The 4677-nt window shown below is 37.5% G+C and overlaps 1 protein-coding gene across 2 annotated transcripts in view; it reads left to right on the plus strand.

Annotated features, from left to right (window-relative positions):
- The window catches only part of Agps (alkylglycerone phosphate synthase), a 159120-nt gene that overhangs the window by 74109 nt on the left and 80334 nt on the right, over positions 1–4677 (plus strand). The window lies entirely within an intron of this gene.

Genomic DNA, 4677 nt, shown 5'->3' on the forward strand with positions numbered 1-4677 from the left:
AAATTCATTTTTAATACAATTGACACTATGATGCACATGTGTTTCTAATCTCTATATCTGATTATTACTGGTCACAGTCGGTTACTTTCTGATCTCCTTGGTATCAAAGCATGGATATAAAGTCGTCAAGTAGATTTCAATGGTAATGTTTTTCACATCTAATTATTAAGGAGCAAATTTTTATGCTCTGAAGAATTATTTTTTAATCATTTAAAAAAAATTTTAATAACTACATGATTAGAAGAAGCATTTCATTACAGCTTTAACATATTCAGTAACACACTCCAGAGCAAGAGTACATCTCTTTCACAAGTGGCTGCAAGTTTCTAGGTTCACAATTGAGTTAATACAGTTATACAACATTGAACTCAGTATAGCCCTGTAGACATAAAATTGAATGAGTTTTTAACCTTTAAGAAAGATCGCCATTTCATTTTAGAATATATTGTTCCTTGCAGAAAATCTCATTGTTTTTGCTACTAACACTGAGATGTTGGCGCATGCATCTCTAATCTGTATGTATCTGATTATTACTAGTCATAATCGGTTGCACTTGGATCCTTGGCGCCTGTGTATGTCTATAATGTCATCAGGTAGATTTCATTGGTAATGTTTATCACCGCTACTAATTAACATGACATAAATTTCCATGCTTCCTCCTCAAATATAATACCTTTTTAAAACTTTGTTGATTTTTTGTTTGTGTGTGTGTGTGTGTGTATCACACAGAACATCCCAAACCATCTTATTCAAATATACACCCACTTCCCAGGTAGCACCCTCCCATAGTCTCCCTCCCCCCACTAGAGCCCTTATACTCTGATATCCCTGTTGCTGTCGGCTGTGTTGTTGGCACCCCCAGCCATTACCCACTACTTGCCCTTCTGGTGAATCTAGTCAGCCTATCTAGAGGTCTTTGATTTCGGAGGGTAAGCTGTTCCTCATCTAGCAGAAATCAGTTGTCAATATTCCTTTAGATGAGATTGGGGTCTGCTGTTCTTTTTCCCAGTTCTATGCTGGGTTACTATCTGAGAGTCCCTTTCGCCACCTTGGCCAACAACTCAAAAGAAGGTATCTCCTATCTGGCGTGGTTGCTTGTTATGTAGCCTTTAACTATGCATATGGACTCTTGAAAAATTATATTGGCCCATTTAATCTTTGGTTATACTTTCCTTTTAGGTGTTTAAGGACATACAGTTGGTCCAGATAAACGAATTTATTTTTACTCTTAAGGTCGTTTGAGGATCTCTTCCTCAGGGGTCACATGGACTTGGGCTCCTTTCTTTTACCAGTTCCACCTATGTGAAGATGAGTCAAAGGTCCTGCTCAACCATGGTTGGCTTCGCTTAGAAGCATGGAGGAAATGATTCCTCTGAGTTGACCCTCTTCTGTTTAGACTGGACACTGGTTCAAGTCCATCTGGTGGGGTCTCCTTGGCCTCCTTGATCAAGAGGACAGGTGACCCACCACCATTATAGGGCATTTTGAGAGATGCTCATAGTCCCCTGGAACTAGTTGACCTAGGAGGGCAAGGAGCAAAAACTGTCCTTTATGTCGCTCTGACCAAATTATTATAGGCCTCAAAGTATGTCTGTTAAATATTCAAGAAGATTAGTACCACCAGTCTGGTACTTTTAATTACTGTGTGTCATGTAGATATATCTTGGGCAAAGACCAATTGTTCTCAGATAAACCTTACCTAGACATATTTCTTGATCTGCTATGTATAATTTGTTGGTAGTTTGTAGGAGTAATATCGTTCCCTCTGGTTTTCAAAACTAGCTAGACATTATTTATCTCTCGCATTGTCTCACCCATCCGTCATGGTTTTCCCACTTAAGGTGCCCCCATTTCCCCCCTTTCTGTTAATAATACCCTTCTCCTACGGTCCTACCTCTCTTGAGCTCCTTCTTTGCCTTTATCCCCTAGGTTCCTTGTATACCCTTCCCTCCCCCCTCCCTTAAACTAACCCAATTTTTATCCATATTTCCCTTATTAAGGCCTGTTTCCTACTGTTCTTCTCTTTCAGGTTTGGTTCTAGGATCCAAATATGAGGGAGAACATATGTCGATTTTTTTTGTTGCGTCTGTGTTACTTCACTTAGTATAACAGTTTTTAGTTCCATCCATTTACCTGCAAATTTCATGATTTCATCTTTCTTTACTGCTGAGTAAAACTCCATCATATAAATGAACCACATTTTCATTATCCACTTGTCAGTTGAGGGACACTTAGGTTGCTTCCATCTCTTAGCTATTGTGAAAAGAGCAGCAACAAACATGGATGCACAAGTGTCTCTGCAATAGGATCCGTTCTTTGGGAAGGAGTGGTATAATTGGGTCAAATGGTAGATTCATTTGTAGTTTTTTAAGAGTTCTCCACATGGCTTTCCATAGGGATTGAACAATTTTGCAGCCCCACCAGCTATGGATGAGTGTTCCCCTTTCCCCACAAACTCTCCAACATTTGGTATCATTTGTTCTCTTGATCTTAGCCAGTCTGACTGGGGTAAGATGAGATCTTAAAGTTGTTTTCATTTGCATATCCCTAATTATTAGTGATGTTGAACATCTTTTAAGATGCTTCTTAGCCATCTTTACTTCTTCTTTGAGAACTCTCTGTTAAGCTCCTTAGCCCATATTTTAATTGGGTTACTTCTTGTCTTGATTCTCTGTTTTTTGACTCCGTTATATATTCTGGATTTTAAAGCTCTGTCAGATGTGTCCCTGGTGAATATTTTCTCCCATTCTGTGGGTTTTTTGTTCACTTCCCTGTTTGCCTCCTTTGATGTATGGAAGGTTTTTAGTTTAATGAGGTCCCACTTTTTAATTCTTGCCCTTGTTTCCTGAGCAATTGATGTCTGGTTTAGAAAATCCTTTCCTGCACCTATATCTTGTAGGTTTTTCCCAATGTTTTCTTCTAACAGTTTCAGAGTTTCAGGCTTTATATTGAGGTCTTTGGTCCATTTGGAATTGACTTTTGTGCAGGGTGAAAGATAGGGGTTTAGTTTCATTTTTCTACAAGTGGAGATCCAGTTTTGCCAGCACCATTTGCTGAACATGTTGTCTTTCCTCCGGTGAATATTCTTGGCTCCTTTGTCATAGATCAGGTGGCCTAAGTTGCATTTACTCATATTTGGGTCTTCAATTTTGTTCCATTGATCTGTGGGTCTTTTTTTTTTGTGCCAGTACCATGTTGTTTTTATGACTATAGCTCTGTAATACAGCTTAAAATCTGGCGTAGTAATCCCCCGGCATTGCTTGTAATGCTCAGGTTTACTTTGGCTATCCGGGGTCTCTTGTGCTTCCATATGAATCTTAGGATGTTTTTTTCCAATTCTGTGAAAAGTGTCATGGGGATTTTGATTGACATTGCATTGAATCTATAAATGGCTTTTAGTAGGATGGTCATTTTCATAATATTAATTCTTCTAATCCATGAGCATGGGAGGGACTTCCATCTTCTGATGTCTTCCTCAGTCTCTTTCTTTAAAGATTCAAGATTTGCATTGTAAAGCTCTTTAATGTCTTTGGTCAGGTTTATTCCGAGATATTTTATTTTTTTTGCAGCTATTGTGAAGAGGAGTGTTTCCATGTGCTCTTTCTCTGATTGCTTGTTATTGGTATATACCAAGGCTACAGACTTTTATAGGTTAATTTTGTAATCTGCCACTTTACTGAACATGTTCATAATTTCTAGGAGTTTTCGGGTGGAGTTTTTCACGTCTCTTAGATATATCATCTGCAAAAAGGGATAATTTGATCTCTTCTTTTCCAATTATTACTCCTTTAATTTCCTTCTCTTGTCTTATTGCTCTTGCAAGAGTTTCAAGTACTATGTTAAAGAGAAATGGAGATAGTGGACAGCCTTGTCTGGTTCCTGATTTCAATGGGAATGCTTCCAGTTTTTCTCCATTTACAGTGATGTTGGCTGTGGGTTTGTTATATATGGCTTTAATTATGTTGAGGTATGTCCCCTTCAGTCCAATTTTCTGTAGGACTTTGAACATAAATGCATGTTGAATTTTTTCAAAGGCCTTCTCTACATCTATTGAGATGACCATGTGATTCTTGTCTTTCAGTCCATTTATATGATTTATGACATTTATTGACTTAAATATATTGAACCATCCCTGCATCTCTGGGATAAAGCTGAGTTGATCATGGTGGATGACCTCTTTGATGTGTGTCTGTATGTAGTTTGCAAGTATCTTGTTGAGAACTTTGCATCTATATTCATCAAGAATATGGATCTATAGTTTTCTTTTTTGGTTGTATCTTTACCTGGCTTTGGTATTAGAGTGATGCTGGCTTCCTAGAAGGAATTTGGAAGTTCTCTAAATTCTATTTCTGTCTTTTTCAATAAATTAAGTATTATTGGATATAGATCTTCTTTAAATGTCTGATAAAATTCTCCTGTCAATCCATCTGGTCTTGGGCTTTTTTTAGTCAGGAGGTTCTATATTACTGTTTCAATTTCTTTTTGTGTTATGGGTCTGTTTAAGCTGTTAATCTCTTCTTTGTTTAGTTTTGGTGGTTCCCATGTCTTTAGTTATCTGTCCATTTCATTTTAGGTTTTTAAATTTATTAGCATATAGGTTTTTAAAGTATTCCCTTATAATTTTCTGTATCTTTCTGGTGTCTGTTGTGATGTTTCCCCTTTCATCTCTGATTTTGT

Source organism: Nannospalax galili, unplaced genomic scaffold, assembly GCF_000622305.1.
Source record: "Nannospalax galili isolate Female #2095 unplaced genomic scaffold, S.galili_v1.0 scaffold346, whole genome shotgun sequence".
Lineage (NCBI taxonomy): Eukaryota > Metazoa > Chordata > Mammalia > Rodentia > Spalacidae > Nannospalax > Nannospalax galili.